At 38.9% G+C, this 21,883-nt stretch overlaps 1 protein-coding gene across 9 annotated transcripts in view; it reads right to left on the minus strand.

The window, feature by feature from the left end:
• Positions 1-21,134, minus strand: part of SPOP (speckle type BTB/POZ protein) — a 57,430-nt gene extending 36,296 nt beyond the window's left edge. Inside the window, exons 1-2 of one of the 9 annotated variants that reach the window (XM_063300842.1) lie at positions 21,041-21,134; positions 8,233-8,330 (exon numbers count right to left, since the gene is read on the minus strand). The gene's annotated coding sequence lies outside the window, so the exon portion shown is untranslated. Of the gene's footprint in view, positions 1-8,223; positions 8,331-20,311; positions 20,486-20,508; positions 20,699-21,040 lie in introns of those variants that run through there. The other 8 variants (XM_063300839.1, XM_063300841.1, XM_063300840.1 and 5 more) reach the window with 8 other exon arrangements.
• Positions 21,135-21,883: the final 749 nt, after the last annotated feature.

Raw genomic sequence — 21,883 nt, forward strand, 5'->3', positions numbered from 1 at the left:
CATTGGATATAAAACTGGACTAAAGAGGGGAAAAAAACCTACTACTACTCAAAGCTGATAATATGCTGTCAAGTTAAAATACTTACTATAGCCACAACTTCAATTAAGGAAACCTGTCTATATTAAAATCATACACAGATGGCTGTTATTCATGGCATACTGTTGCAGCTGAACTACAGGTAACAACTCCACAGATGATAATACCATAAAAGAAATATACTGTGTATACTGCCCAAAAGCTCATCCACTATTTTGCACATGCATAAAATCCAAAAAACCCACTCCAAAACTGTGGGTACGTGAAACCCTTTCAAATAGATAATAAGGTCTGGCCAGTATTTTCCAAGTGTGGATATGTGAAAAACTGGGTAACAAGATCACGGACAGCAAAGGCCACTTATGTATCTACTTCCAAGTTCTATTTTTCATTGTGATTGACATATAGCTGTTTATTCTGAAAATCTAATTCTCCCACTGCTTCTACAGTGGTGAAAGAAAGTTTGTGAACCCTTTAAACTATCTGTATTCTTGCAGTACTGTGATCTACAATGTAATCTGAATCCCGTCTAAATTCTATTAATAAATAGAGATATTCTGGTTAAACAACAAAAAAATCCAATTCTTCATTGAATACACTGAATCAACATTCACTGGCCTTCTGTGAGTATGCAAAGCTTAGTTTTAGTAACCAGTGGCACCTGTACAATGCCATACAATGCCTGCAGGTATTTTGGCCCATTCCTCTTTGGACTGTCTTGCATGAAGCACTTGCTTCAAATCATGCCATAGATTTCAGTTAGGTCAAGGTGAGAGTTTTGCTTTGGCCTTTCCAAAACGCAGTTTCTTCTGCTTCAGCCATTCAGTTTTGATCTATTTGTTTGTTCAGGATTATTGTCATGCTGCATGACTCACATTTGTTTCAACTTTACCTCTCAGACTGTTACCCTGACATTCTCCTGCAGAATTTACTGGTACAGTCCACTAATTAATTACTCAGTTTGAAAAAGGACAGAGTAGTCAAAATTGTCATAGCTTGGTTAAAAAAAGCAGCAGTAAAAATGTCTCTACTTCCTTGCTTCTTATATCTTTACCAAACAATTCCTACACATACACCTAAAAAACCCCTGAACAAATGGCAAAAATTATAAGTAAATGCATACATAGCAACAAAATAATAATAATAATAATAATAATAATAATAATTTATTGTATAATATTGTATAAATAAAAGGAACTGCAAGAAAAGGAAGACCAACTTGAATGCAGCTTGGATTGATTACAAGAAGGCATTCGACTCCCTGCCACATGACTGGATAATCAAGTGCCTAGAAATAACAGGAATCAATAGAAACATCAGAAGCTCTGTGCAAAGGTCAGTGGCAAAAGGGAAGACACAGTTGCTGGTCAATGATGATAGACTGGGAGAGGTTAACATCAAGAGAGGAATCTTTCAAGGACACTCACTATTACCACTGTTTGTCATTACACTGATTCCTCTGTCAACAATACTGAACAACTCAGGCCATGGCTATCAAACATCAAAAACATCTGCCAGCCTATCCCACCTCCTATACATGGACGATCTGAAGCTTTATGGAAAAACACCATCTGAAATAGAATCGCTGCTCAGCACTGTTCCAATATACAGCCAAGATATTGCTATGGAGTTTAGACTGGACAAATATGCCACCCTTACCATCAATAGGGGAAAAATAGTGAAAACTGAAGGAATCAAGAGGCTCTATGGAAATAACATCAAGAGTCTGGATGAAAAAGATCACTACAAATACCTGGGCATCCTTCAGGCTCACAACATCAAGCACACTGAGGTGAAGAAGGAGGATAGTAGTGAATACATCAGAAGAGTGAAGAAGATCTTAAAGTTCAAACTCAGTGGAAGAAATACCATCAAGGCGATTAACACCTGGGCAATTCCAGTAATAAGATACACAGCTGGAATAGAGGACTGGACTCAAGCTGAATTAGAAGCCCTGGATAGAAACACCAGAAAAATAGTAACAATGAATCATGCCCTTCATCCACACAATGTTGACAGACTCTACTTATCAAGGAGCATAGGTAGACATGAGATATTGCAAGTACACCAGACAATTGAACAAGAAAAAAGGGCATTAGAAGAATATCTGAAGGACAGTGAAAACGATGCACTGAAGCTAGTACACCATGAAGGCTTACGGAATACCAAAGAGACCAAACGGACCTACAAGAAAGACCATGAAGAATAGAAAAGAGACATGGCAAGGCAAAGTTTTATTTGTTGGTTTGTTGGTTTGTTTATTTTCTATTCCACCTTTATTATTTTTATAAATAACTCAAGGCAGCGAACACACCTAATACTGTTTCCTCCTCCTATTTTCCCCACAACAACAACCCTGTGAGGTTGGTTGGGCTGAGAGAGAGTGACTGGCCCAAGGTCACCCAGCTGGCTTTGTGCCTAAGGTAGAACTAAAACTCACAGTCTCCTGGTTTCTAGCCCAGCACCTTAACCACCAAACCAAACTGGCCATTATATGCCCAGTACACACAAAAAAAAAAACCAGCAGGCAAAGCAGATAACAAGACCTGGCAATGGCTAAGAGCAGGAAAGTTGAAGAAAGAGACAGAGGGGCTAATTCTGGCTGCACAAGACCAAGCCTTAAGAACAAATGCATATAAAGGCAGAATTGAGAAGACAGCAACAGACAGCAAATGCTGCCTCTGCAAGAAGCTGAAGAAACAGTGGACCAAGAAGATCATACAGACTGACTACAAACAACAGCATCAGAAAGTAACAACAATGGTACATTGGAATATCTGCAAGAAATACCACTTGCCTGCAAGCAAGAACTGGTGGGACCATAAAATAGACCAAGTAACAGAAAATGAAGAAGCCAAAGTGCTCTGGGGCTTTAGAATTCAAACAGACAAGCATCTGCCACACAACACCCCAGACTTAACAATTGTTGATAAGAACGACAAAAAAGTCTGGATAGTGAATAATACTTGGAGATAGCAGAATAGAAGAGAAAGAACTGGAAAAAAATCACAAAATACAAAGACCTGCAAATAGAAGTAGAACGCCAATGGCAAAAGAAAGCAAAGATAGTACCAATAGTAATAGGCACCTTGGGTGCAATTCCAAAACATCTGGAGCACCACTTGAACACCATCAGCATTGACAAAATCACCACCAGTCAATTGCAAAAGGCAGCTTTACTTGAAATAGCTTACATCCTGCGACAATACTTTTAACATCATCAAACAACATCTGCCTATCCCAGGTCCTTCGGAAGGACTTGATAGATAGGTGGATAAAAATGCAAAATCCAGTCCAAATACTTGGCTGACTGTGTAACCAACAGCAATAACAACAATTTTAAAGATTCTCTATAAAAACACTACAGGTAATCCTCGGCCTATGATTGGGACCAGAATTTCCATCGCTAAGCGATGCAGTCGTAAAGTGTGATGTCACATGACCGCATCACTTAGCTACAGCAATCCCAGGCAGTCCCAGTTGCTCTCGTAACCCCAAGACATGCAGTTCGTTAAGCAGGAAGAGGTGGGAGTCCCAGGTAAGGCGCGCAGGGGTGCCACAGGGGGGTGGGGGAGGCCTGAAAGGGTCAGCACAGGCTGTGCACAAGTTGGGAGACAGGGTGCTGCGGTGTGGCATGAGCTCAGGAAGGCCAAGGAAAGAATACGCTGTGGCTCAGGGGCTTCTTGGTGCGCCGTGGCTCTGGGGCTGCAAGAAGCCCCTGAGCCACAGTGCAGCACAAAACTGTGATGTCCCAGGAAGCCCCAACAGTGTGGCACAAAGCCACCGCATCCCGGAAGCCCCAGCTACCCCAGCCCAGTTGCCCTCAGCTGCCCCAGCTGATCTTCACCATCTTCTTGCTCCTGCCACTGACGAGGCATGCCCACCTTGCCCTTCGTGAGGCAGTTGCTGGCCACATGAAGCCATCTTCCTCAGATCTCGCAAGGAAACCGCTGTGCGTGACCTGGGGAAGAAAGCCTTGTGAAGCCAGCAGCTGCCTCACAAAGGGCCAGGACGGGCAGGCTTGGTCAGCAGCAGGAGCAAGAAGACGATGAAGGGCAGCTAGAGCAGCAGGGGCCACAGAGTGCAGGGGGCCAAAAGGGCATAGATGAGGGGCAGACAGGTGAGGGGGGAGTTGAAGCACCCCTGTGGTTGTAAGTGCGGGCAGGCTGCCAAATGCCCAAATTTTTGATCATGTGACTGCAGGGGCGCTGCAACAGCCATAAGCTCTGGGACTGGTCATAATTTCAGTGCCGCCATAACTTCAGTCACTGAACAAATGGTCGTAAGTTGAGGACTATCTGTAATAAAGAAGCCTTGGAATTCCAGTATTAAATTTCATTATGATGCTAACCACATCAATAACATTCCAACAGAAGAAAATATCTGTAGCTCAGGACTAAACTGTGTTGTTCTTGGAGTTCTTCATTACCCAATGAAACTGATCATGTTACCTAGTTGGGTAATGAAATGTCTGCAAGCAAACAACCAAGCTCAGAGAGCACTAAGAACTCCATCAATAACATTTTTTTGGCTTGATAAATTCAGAAGAATTAACACCTTGATTAAAGATGGATTGTATAACTATAGCACTAGCAAAAATTAGGGCACTTCCTTTTGCTAGAGATATTTATTAAAAATGAAAGATATTCAAAAGTTCTAAACATGTAAAACATTTGTAAAAGATGGATCCCTAAATTAAATTCACACTATTACACTTCAGTCTTTTTATTTTATCATGCCTTTTATGATGATTAAAATTAAACAATATCAGGGCTGGAAAATAATAGGCCCATTTTAAAAAATAGACGATGGAAATATTTCTAAAACAATTAGAAATAATATAGGGAATTTGGCTCATTCGTGGTTTCAAATACATCTAATTTTGCACTTTGCTGCAGTCCAGGAAGTTAGAACATAACTGACTAAAGCTATGACTAAATTTGAAATTTGGCTAAAATCATCATCTAATAAGACAAAGGGAGAAATTTTAAAAAATTACACCATTCTGCTAGAAGAAAGACAAACTTTTTGAATGGGTTGAAAACAATATAGGAATTAGATATAGAAGTATTGCTACCTATGAGTTATGATTATCCAACTGCCACAAAAAGGAATGAACCTGATTTTAGCCAAAATTAGGGAAAACTCACTGAAAATATTTTACAGATGGTATTTAATACCAAGGAAACTTAACATGATAAATTCTAGTGTAAATTCCATGTGATGGAGAAAATGTAAAGTAATAGGGATATATATGGTGGTCTTGTAAAGTTACTCAACTGTTTGGGACTGAAGTCTTCATTAAAATAGGACAAATTATAACTGAGGTTATTAAATCCAAAGCTGGCTTTATTAAGCTTTTTGATAATCCAAATGACCCCTTAGAGAACAGGTTTTAGATGGTTTTATTAATTGCAGCCACCTAGGTAGTGTGTGTGGAACACAGGAAAGAATTTCAGTACCTCCATATGGTGGCAAATATGTTGGAAAACCACTCTAATGGAAAAATTAACCAATAAAAGAAATCAATATTATGAAAATGCAGAAGAGAGTTTAAACTTATTTTCACAACAAAGGCAAAATGAACGTATAGTATCCACTTCCAGATTCCTAGATCAGTTAATTAAACAAAGTTGCATGTATTTTGCTTTCTTCAGTGTATTGTAAATAAAATACTTAAAAAAGTAAAATAAATAAATTTTGTTGAAAAAAATTAAAAATTAATATGTATGGCTCCATTTATTCTAATTTATATCAAAAGGCTCAATTTTCAAGGCCATTATGCTGAATTGCTATTATTATTATTTTGTTGTTAGATTATTGTGTATGAAATTGTACTTGCTTATACCTTGTTCCTACATATTTAAACTCATTTTTCAATGTCCCCACTGCTATTTTGTTATTAAAACAGATAAATTAAAGATCTACTCTGTACAGCAGAAAATATATGACAAAAATGAAAAGAAAGCACTACACGCTATTTTGTTGCTATTATAAGCTGTACCCCATAAATCTTTGTATTTTTAATGAAAACAAAAATTCCTGCTAAGGTTTAGTCCCTGCTTTTCATTTTACTTAAACAAGCACATATAACTGTATCAACAGAAGCACTCTTAAATCTGTCCTATTCTTGTCTTGTCACCTCACTTTAGCTTTTCAGAGATTATATTTTTGTGGCATGTTTTCTTTCACTTTGACCTGATTCTCTTTTATAAAACAACATTTTCCTGCCATATGTATAATCCTTATTTCTGTTATTTAACTATATTAGCATTATTTTTCAATGTCGTCCCTTTTTCTTAATTTTAAAAAAGCCCTGCGATTTTATACAAGGATTTAAGCCTCCAAAAAGCCATCTAAACATTAAAACTCCTTATTCCTGGAATACTGCATGAGTTTTGCTCCTCTGAGCAGCAAGCTTTTAGGACAAGTAGATATGTTCTCATGAGATTATCTGAAGAAAGTACTAATGCATGGAAAAGGTATTTCCAAGGACTCAGAGACCATCCTGCTTTGTTAGGAGATACAATATATGTGTGTTCAGCATATTATTTCATATACCCAAAAACATAACACAGGTTTTAGATTAAAGGTTCAAATTAAATAATATGCCATAAATTATAATGGTAAAATCCCCTGACCCTGTATACTCCATCTGCATGCAAAAACACATTTTCTATTGCGACATATCCACTGTACTCATTATTCAGAGGGCTAGAGGTAAAAAAAGAAAAAGAGCCAGTTTGGTCTAGTGGTTAAGGCGACAGGCTAGAAACCAGGAGTCTGTGAATTCTAGTCCCACCTTAGGCATGAAAGCCGGCTGGGTGACCTTGGGCCAGTCACTCACTCTCAGCCCAACTCACCTCACAGGGTGGTTATTGTGGGGAAAATAGGAGGATGCATGAGGATTAGGTATGTTCCCCGCCTTGAGTTATTTATAAAAATAATAATAAAGGCAGGATTAAAAAATCTAAAAAAAAAAAGAGAGAATCTATTTTCCCCCCTCCATGGCCATAGCAACTGATTTGTATCAAACATTAGATGCACAAAATTCTCCTGATTTGTATCAAATATTAGATGTACAGAATTCAATATGCAAATATTTACCCTAATTTAGAAACCACCTGCCAGGTGTAAATTAAATGAACAGGTGGTTTTGGTGCCTCAATAGTGAGGGCAAGGAATACATTCTTTTACTTCTACTTCACAAATTCCAAGCATCAGCTTCAATGCTAAAACAGGTTTTGAGAGCTGCACTACTTTAATTACTGATATGCCATATTCTAGTCATCTAAAAAAAAAAAGGAAGCATATCTTCATGACTGTAGTATTTTTAAACATGTTGGAAAATATTGCTTGGGCCAGAAAAGCTGATAAGAAAAATGTGCACTGCCTCGAAAGGAATGATCAGTGCAATCCTATACATGTCTACTCAGAATCCTATTCACTTCATGGGCCGAACACAAACACAGAAGTGCAGCGTAAGCTTGTAATCCATAAATATGCATGCAAGCACACATACACAGACATGCATCTGATGAAATAAGCTACAGTTCACAAAAGCTTGTGCCTTTGAATAACATTTGTTACGTCTGAAAAGGGGCTATCAGATTCCTTCTGATTTTTGACATACGTATACAGTAGGTGGGTATGTGACACCAGTTACACAGAACCAGGCCATGGTATAACATGAAATCATGACAAAGCAAAGACAATCACCTTCTTCTTTCTTACATGACCTTGCAATGTTAAACTTCTATCGATAAGTATAGCTACATTCCAAATTTCAGTAAGAAGGAAATGGAGAGAAAATTTAACAGTTGGCAGCACCATTTTTTTCCCCTATGGAGGTTTGCCAAAGTTCAAGTTACAATATGTTGCCTAGATCTTTTGAGAAAAACAACACAAGGCAAACTCCTCCAATGCAAATTTCATTTTCAAAACATTTCTTTTCAACATGTGCCCATGCAGAAAGATTTTGGATGCATCTTGTCTTGCACAACTATAATTCAGCACATGTCGTAGGACATGATAAATGTTACAGTTTATCATGTAAGAATACAGAAAAAAAATGCTGCCATATTTTAGGTGATAATTGTAACTTGAGTCACTACAGTGTAAGATCAGTATTTTTTGATGAAGCAAAAGCAAAAAGGAAAAAAGGGAAAAAAAACAAGCCTTGATACCTACTGCACCTGGTCAGCTGGGTCCATAGAATATTAGCAGACAGAAATGGAAATGGATCAGGGAGACACCCACACCATAGACAGTGATGTCACCTGTAATATGAAACCTTTAATAAAAGAGAAAGGTGTTAGGGATTTTAAAAGTGGGAAAAAGTGGGAAAATTGCAAACAAACTAACTATAACATACAACAGAACCAGTAAAAAAAAATGGCAACAGACTGTGCATATAATTAGTGGAAAGATGTATACAGGGAAAAATAGGACAAAGACTTTGAAAATCAAGCTGTAAAAAAGCTGGGGGGGGGGGAGAACAGTTACTTAATGAACAAGAAATAAAAATAGTTACTAATGCTTTAAAAAAAATTGCCAGAGCTCTATTAATTGCTACAGAGCCACTGTACATTAGGGTAAGATAAAGTACACTCATGTGGGTGTGAAAATGACGCTGAGGCAATATTCTGCAACCATAAAGTTTAGCAGCACTGCCTTTGACTGTTCTGAGCTGAAGATAACTAGATGATGCCCAAATAATATAGCCTTCCTGGGGGGACATTTAGCTGCAACATAGAAAGAATCAAGCTGGACAGAGAGAAGGCAGAAGCAGTGAACCAACACCTAAAGAAGTAAAACATTTCAAAATACATGAACAAAAATGAAGAATTATTTCTTTAAGGTTTTAAGAATTCATGAGCCAATTATTAATATAATTATTGAGTATGAAACCAAATATCCTAATTTACAGCAGGAGAAGACAAGTGGGAAATTCTTTTCTTTAGAAAAGGTTATTCTTTTAATCTCACACATATGTCCTATCAATACAGTGAAATATAGCAAACCCCACCCCAATATCGGCAGGCAAGGCAACACCATTATCTTAGAAAGGCAGCTCTTAATATTCCACACTAGCCAGACATCTCTATAAAAAGTCAGATGGATTATATGCAACATATATCTTACAGTATGTTTGTTTCCTTCTAAGATAGCCATAATCAGAAATCAGAATATTTAAAAAATATTCGTATTAGGACACAAACCAAGCCAACATAAGAGACAATAAATACTATTTAAACAAAAGCATTCCAACATCATAATCAATAAGCCAATTTGACAAAGAATGGTTATGTACTCAAATTAACTCACGGAGCCGAAGTTAGAACTTGTCAAGACTCCAGTTAACACAAAGATCCTCAGCTCTATCAATGGCTACTATGTTAACTTCACATGGTTACATATGCAACTAAAATAATAGTGCACATGTATACAGTAGTCTGTTTCCATATACATACCTCAAATCTGTAGAATCTGGACTAGCAGAAAAGACGAATCTATTCCTAGATTCCCAGTTGCAATATTTGCAGTACTGGAGTTCCAGTTTCTGAAGTCACAGGCTATAGTCTGAAGTCATGCAATATTAAGATCTACAGAACAACCTTGTCAACAGCTGTAGTTATTATTCAGTAGCATTAACACCAAGCTGACAATTTCCCCCCAAAAACACTAGCTTTAGACACAGCATAGGTTATTACTTTCCTTCACCAGGTTTTCCTAGTCTATACTGGGGGGAAAGGGGGGGGGTGGGAGAAGAAAAATTATTATACTACTAAGGACAATTAAGTTTTGCTGAGACATGGCCTGTTTATAAGAAGTTCTTGCATTAAGCAGTATGCTAATAATCACTGGTTCCTGGAAGGTACTACTCAGCCTTCTGAATTACTAGCATCCCAAGGAAAAGGGCAAGGTAAATAAGCGGCATCCATGGCATTGTGAAATCTAGCAGCAGGCTGTTTAATGCAGGCAGTAATAGGATTTTAGTTTTCATTCCCTATTCACTTGTCAAAGAGGGCCACCAATAAAACTAGTTTCTTGCTTATTTGGAGAAGAAGAGAAAGTTGATTAGTGCACTATTTGTTTAGCAATGCAAATCACCTATCCAACAGGGAGTTTCTCACTTAGAAAAGTAATTTTAGCTTCCATGTAAGATAAATGATTCTTGGATTTCAGAAAATTCTCAATGTTCTGGGCAAACTGGTTGCCTGGCCCACAACTGAACTAATGAGGTATAAGAAATCATGTCCAAGATTTTAGTTTTTAGTAATAGACCAATATGGGAAACAAGGTACCTGTATGAAATCCATGGGTATTTTCAGAATCTATGGATCATGTTTATTATTTAATTATACCCAGCATTTCTGTTTATTCAATATTCAAGAAGGCATACAAAAAAATACACAGTATAAAACATAATAAACTGAGTACAATTAAAATAAAAATAATTAACAGTTAAAAGAATTTCCCACATATCTGTAAGTCAAGCTTCTAGCAGCTGAGGCATCTTCAGAAGAGCCTTTCTTGTTGGTCAAGTAACCAATCATTTTCACAGCAATGCTACACTAACAATAACCATGGAAGTGCACTCCTTGTCACAGCCACCAGTTCCAAATCCAGTGACAGCTGGTAGTCAAAGAGCACTCTGAAGCAGCACGTCTCCCCTCTCTGAACATCATCTCAAAAAGCATCATTTATTTCCAGAATGCAGCTTTCTCCTTACTAACAGCACTTTTGTCATGTCCACATTTCAGCTCGTTGTCCCTCATTCAGCCATTATCAAGTTTAAGCAATCTAGTGATTGCTTCTATAGAGTCAGAAGGAAGAGTGCACTAGAATTAGGTTTCATCAGCAAGTGGTCTCATGTACATATCAAGCAGCACAGCAGACATGTTATAACCCTGGGGAACACCACAGGACAATTATGTAGGCATTAAACAGAAGTCATCGCTTTCTCAGTAGTACTATCATTGAGGACAGAATTTTTGCACTGGACTAGAACCATTCCAAAACAATGCTCCCAAGCCCAGACAGTCCAGAAGGATACCATGGCTGATTGTATCAAAACACGCCAAGAAGTCCAAGAGAACTAATAGGGTTTCACTCCCCTCTCTACTTCTAGCACAAATCATCCATCAAGACAGTCAAAGTAGTCTCAGTACCATATCTCAGATGAAACACTGAGGTTGATCCAGAAAACTGGAACTGCAAGGACACCACTTTCTCAATCACCTTACCCAAGAATGGAATATATGAGTTAGGCCTATATTTAGAAATATAATCTGGGTCATGGAGAGCTTTTTCAATAAATACCTCCTTTAAGCTGGCAGGAGCACATCCTGCACATAAAAAGGCACCTCTCTTAACCATGGGCCCAGCAGCCAGTCCCAAACAAGCTGACTGAATCAGAAAGGAAGGGCAAAGGTTAAGCAGGCAAGCGGTAGCTCTCATCTCTCTACATTCTCAATATGTACAAGCAGAAAGAATCAATATGAACAGGACAACGATTTGCCCAGATTTATTTCCCTATGACCCAGCACTGAAGTCCATGTTGAAGCAAATCTGATTGGTTTATTCTGTAGAGGATGATGAAAATTGCTCACAGGGATCCTTCAACTGTTCCAACCGCCTCCCCCAAACTCTTGATGGAGATGTTGCATAGAACGCAAAATTATCACCAGCCTGTTCTATGCCAACACTATGGCAGCAATGGAGCAAGCCCTCTGCTGCACCATTGCCACAGAGTAGGATATCAGTTAGGCCTGAAAGAGGGACCCCGCTCTCTGACAGTCTGAGGGAGGCTTCTGTCATCTTTGTATTCAATTGTCAATACCAAATACAATCTACAAGGATTCAAGAATGTAAGCTTTATGTAATTTTTTAATGGGGAAAAGTAACCTGACAAAAGATGGAACTGGAGGGTAACAGGTTGGGGAAGGCTAATGTATACCATCTTCCAGAAGTTTTGCAAGGCTCTAGTACCCTAGCCATTTTCTCAAGTTTTTTGATCCAGAACAGCCAATTCTTCTTTTCTTGAACTTAACACAGAATCTCCCTACTGCAAATCTAGTGCTCAGACTATGGGACAAATTGCTATAAAAATGTCAATGCAGGACAAACTTTATCTTAGGAAATCTAGCTCATTCACCCTTTGCACATTACTAAATCCTAGTGTTTATATAATAGTTATGAACCATTTCTAACATGGCACAGTGAGCCATGGTCTAAGATGCTACCTTAGCTGGGTTCAGGTATCGTATTAAGCCAGCGGATCTCAAATTATGTGCCATGGCTGGGAAGGCCTGAGCAAATTTGAGGGGACTACAAATTTGGGGGGCTTGAATACACAAAGCTTATCCAAGCAAGCCTGAAGCAAGTTCTGACACAGTTCCAGTTCTATACGTGCAAGCCTTGTGGCTGCCTCCTTCCTACCTGCATTGTCCAGGATAAATGCCCCCAGCCCAAATCCGCAAAGCTCACTCTAGTCCATGTACTCCCTACTGATAATCGCCTAGCAGAAGCTCTTAAAAGAACAAGCTCCCTTTTGTCTGCTTCCCTTTGCTTGTTTCATTAGCAGTTATGGGGGATGTGGAGGTGCAGAAAAAAGCTGTGATCCTAGCAGTGAATGCTTGGCAACAGAGTTAAAGGAGGCTATGTCCAAAGCAGAGGCATCTGCAGCAAGCAGGTTGAGGGAGAGAGGGGAGGAGAACACCATGATGGCCCAGTGGCAAAAGATGTACTGCTACTATGTCTGATTGATTTCCTCAGCTTTGGCTGTAAAACAGGTGCCTAACCTCAGCCTGGTTTCTGGGGATATTAAACATCTATCACTTGAGGAAAGAGTAACCCCATGCTTATTGTAATTCCCAGTGTCCTGAAGTCTACCTTCAATTTCAGATCAAACGACTCCACTCCACAATGCTAACTGTTCCCCACCCTCCACATATCTATATTTTTCCCAGTGTCAAAGGAGATATACAGTCCTAATGAAGAGGTTCCAAAATAATGTCAGCAAAGGGAGGGGGAGGAGGGAGAGAGAATCCAAACAATGCAGTCACCTACTGATTTCATCTCCTAACCTAGAAAGACGTTTGCTCTCTTTTTTTCTGCACATGCACACATATAGACACACACCAGACGTCCAGGTCACAATAAGACACAACACTGTTCTAACTAGAACTAACAGATTTAAAGATCTTAGTGATGACAACTAGATGGTAGCAACGAGATATGGAATTGGGCCAGGAAGAAGGACACCGAGGTTCTAGCCCACCCTGAACCATGGAAACCCACTGGGTGACTTTGGGCCAGTCATTCTCAGTTCAACCTGCCTCACAGAGTTGCTGTGTGGGAAAATAATATGAGGAGGTAGCATTATGCACACCACCTTCTGAATGAAAGATGGAATATAAAGCTAATAAATAAACCAACAGATCTCCTTGATAGCCTTTTTTGAAGCTCAGATTTGGCAGCCCTACTTCTTATTCACAACAAGATCCAACTATTTGGGAATACTCTGCCTCATAAACAGGCAAATCTGTTAAGATGTACCTGCCAGTCAGTGCTTGCCATAATCGCAGGAGGCCCTGGTTGGTTGCAGGTCCCAGATAATGTTTTAGTGCCAATTTATGCTTTTTTTTTCCCTTTTGGAACTTGCTGTGGCAAGCAGTTCAAGGAACAGCAAATTAATTAGCTGTTTGCTATCAACTGACACAGCGCATTAGCAGTAGAGCATAAGGCCTAACCTTACCATTTGTGTCATTCCCTTAGTTTGTGCTTATGAAGGAGAAGGGAAAGCCTGGTTTCCTAGAACACAGTCTTCCAAAGAGATAAACTTAAAAAATGTTGATATGAAGTGAGCCACTCTGGGCCTTTGGGAAGGGCCCTTGGTGGCAGACTGGCCTATCATTTTAAAGGCACGTTTGAGTGGTCCTCCTCCTTCCTTTGCAGCTGCAACTGTGTCTTGCCAATGGGGGCGCAGAGAAGCATTCCACATTCCCGCACTTGCATGGCTTGTAGACTGGCTTGGCTACTGTCAACGGCAACAAATATCCTTAACAGAACAACTTATTGAAAGCTCTGTTTGGGAATGATTACCCCAGACACAGGAGGTCTGGACTTCCTGTGCTTTCTTGATTTGCTTCTCCCCAGGCAAGAAGCCTAACAGATCTCTCTGGCTTTGCCTGTACAAGCCAGACAGCCTGCACACACAAGGCTGAGTTGCCATCAGAATTAGCTCCTGCTCCGCCTGGACAAGTCAGCCTTAAAGTTAGATTTTTTTTTTAACAACTGCTACTATAAAGAACAAATACCAATCCAAAATAAATGTGGTTTACAAAATAAAAGGTGCCATCTCAAAAGTAAAAGCCAGATTCCAGGAATCATGCAAAACTAAGCAAGTTCATCTTTCCCATTAAAAATGTCTTTTTAAATTGGATTGTTTTATTATTTATTTCTAAAGTAAAGGTTTTTTATTTCATACACTTGTGAGATTCTATCATTGTTTTATCTGCTATATATTAAAACTCAATTACTAAAAGTGGTATATTGATTTGTTGCCTAACCCTAACACACATGAAATCATTACACAGATTCATTTATCATTCTGAGGACTCATGGCCCACAGAGTTTTAGAACCTCCACATTAAGCCATAATCTAATTTGACTGATTTTGGTTTAGATGCTGTGTGAACCTAGCAACTACAGTTCATAAACCACTGTTCGCAGTTTAACATTGTATGTGAATCCAACCAATCCTAGTTTATTCAGCAAGACATGGTGAAGCATGTAGCTTAATGCAATACATATACTCTATGTGCAGTAAGGCACAGGTAGAAGATGTGCCAAGTAGAGAAAACAAAGAAAGAAGGATGTTTTAGAGGGATTGGAATGAGGTATGATTAGCCAAAGCAAAAAATGTTGAAGAAACTGATAATATGATAATTTTAGCAAAGGTAAGTTAAATTCATTGGTGAACGGTAACAGCGGGAAAGGCCAACAAGAAGGCTATTTTATTTTCTGTATTGTTTTTACTTTAAGTGCTAGTAACTGTTACGGAGCCCTCGCAAATGTTTAAGTTAATCTGAACCAAATAATGTTTGTTCTGTCCGCTTGATTAACTGGTCCCTATGGAGGAACTAACTACTTTGTCTCTTCAGTACAGAAGTATATGAAAGCATAGCAGAAAAGGGATTATAATTAAGGGATAAATAAATGGGCTTTATCACTTTGTTTTACAGCAGAAGGCAAATGGAACTAGGGAGGGCTGACTTAAAATATGAGTGAGTAATTTATAGTAGATTCTTTGCCAAGTACTTGTATGATCTGGCTCTAGTTTAGCTTTCACAACATAAAATTCATTTCACATTATAAAGTACTGCACCAAACTCTTTCCTTCCTAAAGCCTTGGTTTGGGGAATGCTAATCAGATAAACAAAACAAGTAGTCAGTGCAGCATTCTCCCAATACTAGTTAAAATACTGTCAATTTTTTTAAAGGAATGGATATGCATACTTTCCCTAGGACTAGAACCATATGCATTTCTAAATGTAGCACAGAAGGCAATTAAAAACTCAAAAATACACCCATAGTGTATTTTTCTGAGTCTTTCTGAAATAAACGTAAATCAAAGCTAACAGCATCCTTAGTTGTGTTGTATTTTCTTCTTATTTTTTTAAAAAGAGTATCAAAGAATTTGCCTTGCTGTGCAAAGTAAATTCTGGATGTGCATCCACTTGATATTTTTCAGATCCTGTTGTGCAGTTTTTTACTGGAACAAGTTTAATCATGCAAATTGAGAGTTAAACAGCAACAAATATTCCCTCTGGTTGATAAGCAGCAAAAACTGAGGGACTAATAAAAGCTTCTGAGAACCAGCATCACTGGACAAACAATGTTAAAATGCTACCCTAAGACCAGGGAGGACAGTTGCCAGACATAGAAGCTCACTGGATGACTTTGGACCAATTATAATCTCTCAGTCCAACTTTCCTCATAGGCCTGTCATAATGAGAAAAAAATGGCCGGGCTGAAATTATGAAAAAACTAGTAATTTAGGAGGGCAAATTACACAGAGTTTGAGAACTAGCTAAATATTTATATACTCATAAGGGTCTCAAAGGTGTATAAATATGTTTCATGGCAGCCATAAGTTGTCTAATTCAATGTCAACAGTATGAACACAAAATTCACAGCAATGAATAAAAATATAAAGAAATAAAAGCAGCGTGTCACATTATGCATGAAATACAGTAAATATATATTATTGATACTGATGTTTTTTTCTTGATTTTCTTGTTTAGAATAACTTGCAAATGGATATCTAAATTTGTAACCTTAAAGTCTGATTTTCTTTGAGAATGCTAAACAAGAACAATTTCCTGAACAGAGCAGCAATACACAAGAAAGATAAAGATTCAGCCATATAGTCTTTTTAGATTTCACCCTTGTTTATTCAGAAAACATAAACAGATTATTCCCAAAGAAAAGAAAGAAGTGGATAAAAATACTTAAACATTCAACTTGCAATACTTGATACTTCTTTGATTAAGCAATTAAGCTGTTTTACCCTCTCTGACCAATTAGCCATCAAAGAAGATGAAGATGAAAATTTGCTAAAATATGTACTGCTTTAGTCTACAGAACAGACTCAATGTTTGAATGCTCCCCTACTTAACATATTCCTTGCACATTCAGAATTATCAAGTTCAGGAAGAGATTCTGGCTTAGTATTCCTCCTGGCCAATTTATATGGAATAGGCAGGGCATGTTTTAAACAGGAAAATAATCTAAAAATTAATTCAATTTGCTATCTAAAATGATAAAAACTTAGCCACAAATCCTTTTGTTGGGCCTTCTGTTTAACGTTTCAGCATCAGGGATTAAAAGAACATAGATTTGGGTGGGTTGTTTTGTTTTCCTAGATTTCCTATTCTATGCAAGTCCAAAAGTGTGTTTTAATTACATTTGAGAATAAACCAGTCCTGACTCTATCTCACTTGTCCTTCTCAGAAGGCCCAAAGGGAATCCCACATATTTTAAACCAGTTCATTCCACAGCTTGAACTACTCATTCCATTATGCACTTTCAGTCTATTTCATAACCCATTATTTTAGAACATCCCTACCTCATTAGCTCTTCGTACAGCAGACTACGTACCATTTCAAAGTGACCATTATTTTGGATTTCTAAGACTGTCTTGAAAATTAACTTTTCAAAAATTACTATTACTTTTACATCTAAGCATACATATCAATAGTATTAAAGTCTAAGCAATAAGCAAAAAACAATTTACAAAAGCTTTCCTGATGGATCATTTTGAAACAATTCATACTCATTATAATTTACCATTGAGTAGCAATTTAAAAATCTACTTTTAAAGACTATCACTTCCACACAAGCCTTGATGCTGCCACTGCCTTCAACGGATAATTTATTTTAGGACTACCAGATTTGAGCTGGAAAATCACAGATGACCATTTGATGATAGCGAAGAAAGATAAAAAATCCCAATTCTTTGATGCCCTCTGGTTGTCATCCAGAGTTCTGCCGCACAGATGTCTTAGTTCTAATCCATTCAGGTGTGTCCTTACCACACTTTAAGAATTGCTCATAGCATGATATAATGGTTCCTATCATTCCAGTTCTTGCAATATTTTGCCCTCCAACTTCCTCCTCTACTCACTACCAATATATGAATAGGGTGAATTGAGCTCTTTCCCCCCAAAATTACATTGTTCCCTTCCTTACAGTAGCAACAGACAGTAGCTCTAGAACTTACCCCAGAAGTACATTCAAGAGCAAGCCTCAATACATACAAGTCGGGGAACACATTTGTTGAGGCAAGTTACCATGGTTAACTAAGAGATGCACTTCTAGCAGTATTTATGAAGGAGAGAGAAGAACATAAAAATAGCCTGTTGGATCAGGCCAAGGCCAGAATTCTCAGAGTCGCCAACCATATGGCTCTGGATTCTCACAAACAGGCAACCAAGATATTCTCTTTTCCCATTGTTGTTCCCCTTCCACTGATATTTAGAAGCATGCTGCCTTCAACCAGACGTAATAGTGAGCCTTTAACTAGTATCACTTGATAAGACTTGTTCTCCATGAATTTATTCAATCCCCTTTTAAAGCCATACAAGATAGTGATCATCACCAGTCTACTGGTAATGAATTCCAAAGATTAATTGTATGCTCAATAAAGGGTTTTTTTGCCCTTCTAAAGCTTCTAAATCAGCATCATCAGATGATCCCTTGTCATAATATTTTAAGAGGGAGAAAACTCTTCCTGTCCATTTTCTCCATGTCTTACACCTCAGTCATGTCCCTACCCTGTTACCTCTTGCCAGGCTGGAGTCACAAATATTCTAGCTTTTTCTCATAGGAAGATACTTGACCTCCCCAGTCATTTTGTGTGTATGTGTGCCCTTCTGAGCTTATGTTTTTTCCCCCATATGTGGCAAACAAAACTGTATACAGCATGCCAGATGCAGATATACAGTAGATTCATATGACATTACAACATTAGCAGTTTTGTTTTCAATCCGTTTTCTAATAAACTCTACTATAGCATTTGCCTTTTTCACTGCTGCTGCACACTGATATCTTCACTGAGCTGTCTACTATGGACCTCAAGATCTTTTCCCTTGTTAACTGTGACAGCTCAGGCCCTATCTGTGTAAATGTAAAGTTAGGAGTGGCTTTTGCTCTAATATGCATCACTTCGCACTGCTTAAACTACACCTCATTTACCATTTGGTTGACCAGTCACCACATTTAAAGAGATTCTTCTGGAACTCTTTACAGTCACTTTTGGATTTCACCATTTCATACAGTTTGCTATTGTCTACAAACTTGGCCAGTTCACTGCTTATCTTTAAATCAAGTCACCTTACTTTTAAACGTACCTTAATCATTTTAAATGTTACTCAATCTAAACTTTGGCAGATTATGTATTCATTTGTTAGATTTATATTCTACTTATTCCTCAGGAGCAAAAGCAGTATACACAGCATTCTCTCCAAGTTTTCTGCACAACAGGTACTGTTTGCACGACATACTAACCCACAGTTATCTAAGCCATGGTTTATATAAGTTGCCTAATTTTCTCAGTTTGTATGATATACTGTGCCATAAACTATCCACACAGGCTGGGTTCATACAATATGCTCAGTTGATAAGTTTGTGGCTCAATGTGTCACATGATACAGGCTCTACCTGGTCCCCATTAGCTTCTACTGCTAAGAATCGACTTGAACCTGTATCAAAATCCACAATCTCAATGATTACTGTCTCTTGATAATCAGATTCTCTTTAATTCAAATCCATACTTTGATTTATTGGACTCTGGTTCTACAATGCAGGAACATTTTGCTTGGTAAGTTACAAATATGCTCCCAAAGCGTACTGCCAAGCCAAAAAAAAAAAGGCAGAAACATCAAAGACTTAAGATGCTGGACAGAGTCTATGTTTAAAGATTTGATCTGACATTACTACTAGCAGGTTCAAAACAGGGTCCCATGATTTCAAAGTCTGCAGAGCAGGAGATTTGTAGCAGACACAACTTTGCAGATTTTTGACAGCTTTGTAATGCTGTCAAGTGAAGCTACACCTGCTAGAAGTTATCCTCCAAAGGCACAACACAGAAGCCACATCTGTTAATTTAGAAGCCCACTTACCTGTTATCTAAGATCATTTCTGTATAGTAGCTATGTAAATTCCACTGTTTTCTATTTTACAAAATCATTAATATTGCACCCATTAATTAAGAATTCCAAAAAAAGTTTTACACATTTATCAGATCTCTGATTGAGAAGACAAGGCACCGAAGATGGGCAGGTAGATTTTTAATCTGCTTCATCTAAGTTTTCAAGTGCAAATTTAAAGCAACTATACAGCCTGTAAACAGGAAAACTGTATAGTGGAAATACTAAAAAATCATCTTGTCCAGGTCACAGTGTATTTCTATCCCTTCAGTAGCAGTAACCCTGACATAAAGTTGCTTAAGCTTACAAAATGTGCAAAACTTAATTAAATTTTTAAAGATGAGAAAAGGGCAAGCTTCTTGCCTACGGCCTGCCCAGGTTTCATTCTCATCAAACTTCATCAGAATGTAAAGCTACCTTCTTTAACCACAGTATCATACTAGACTGCTGAGGTTTAGCATCATTTCACCTTTTAGTTTCATGTTTACCATATTACACCAGGTTTCAACCTTATTCTTTGCCTTCCCGGAAGGGGGATCAGGATGAGGACTCTTACCTGTTGGCCTCAGTAAGTAACTTCTGCCACTTTGTTGTTTACCAAGATAAACAAGAGTAAACCATTGACCCTGGCAGTACAGGGGGCAGGGATAATTACAGAAAGAGGATGAGATAACTCCTGTCCCCACTCCACTAGCATTCTTGGTCCCCTCCACTTCTTCTTTTCCCCTTTTGAAAAGCAGCAACAGCACTCACAGCTCACTATTTGGCAGCATCTCTCCGTCTTGCAATCCTTTCCCCCTTACGCAGCTGCACCAGGATCATTATTCCGCAAGGCCCCTGCAGCAACATTATACGCAGGCGCGACAGAAAAGAGGTGGGAGGAGAAGGAAAGAAAAGCCAGGAAGCTGCAGGATATGACTGTTCCTCTTTCATTCCCTTCAGCGCAGGCGCAAAGGAGCAGCATGCCACAAACTTTTTGCACCGCATGCGTGCCCTGGAATTAACCTGAACCTCCCTCTTTCGCACAACGATTTCATGCAAGGCGCCTGCGCAATCTCTGCCAGCATTTGAATGAAGGCGCATGAGCTACACTCCGAATGGAAGAAACTGCACCATAGCGCATGCGCGACCCTCAGCCGAGGTTTCTAGCCTTCTGCCCCGCCCCTTCTTCTTGCGTCAGGGCCTTTGGCTCATTATTTTGCAACCAGTTGCCTACCAGCGTTATATATTTCTCCCTTTGTCCCTACGATGTGGTGAGTTATACCTGTCACCCGTTCCACCTCACCTGCAAACGATACGCAATAGCTGCAGCCGTCCCCTTGTGGTCTCTTCATATCGCCCTGACCTGACACATCCGGGACTCTCTAATGACGTTGCCACGACGCCTCGTTCATTCAACGGCGGACGGGGGAGGAGACTGGGAGGTGGCGGTATTACGCATGCGCGAGAGGGGAGATGTCGCGGCAAAAGTGGCGGGAAGGAAATAAACCGTCGAGGTTCCTCGTTGGAACGAAAAGCACAATATTGGGAATATTACAGGAGATACCAGGAAGACAGGGAAATAATCAGAGGTGGGAACTTGTTCCGTGGGCATTATTACCGAAAGAAGCATTCAGTATGCTTGTTAAAAGCACGCCCGCTTTTAATGCAGCGATTGCTATTATTAGGGTAAGTTACAACGGAAGGTGACCGGCAAATAGGAATTCATAAACACGCTTTTAACCATCTTCTAATATTTCAGATACTGTATGTCAAAGATTATGCTGCCACCGAGAGGTAAAGGAGAACAAAACACGCATAATTTCAGTGAAAACAATGAAGCCGCCTCCTGAAATAGGGCAGCCCTTACACCATTGGCCTTTGGCAAGTCCATGAAGACCTGGCTCTTCCCCCAGGCTTTGGGGTCTGGATGTTAGCATCGGTGTATGTGACTGAAGCAGCCTTTCTCAACTTTATGACCCTGGAGAAACCCTTGAAATATTTTTCAGGCCTTGGGGAACCCCTGCACATTTAGGCTCAAATACAGGCCAGAAATTACAAAATTACTATATTCATTTCATGGGTAGGCCTGTGTAGATGCATTAACAGTGTTCTTAAACTAAAAATAATGAAACTTTATTTTATTTAT

Source organism: Candoia aspera, chromosome 4 (assembly GCF_035149785.1).
Source record: "Candoia aspera isolate rCanAsp1 chromosome 4, rCanAsp1.hap2, whole genome shotgun sequence".
Lineage (NCBI taxonomy): Eukaryota > Metazoa > Chordata > Lepidosauria > Squamata > Boidae > Candoia > Candoia aspera.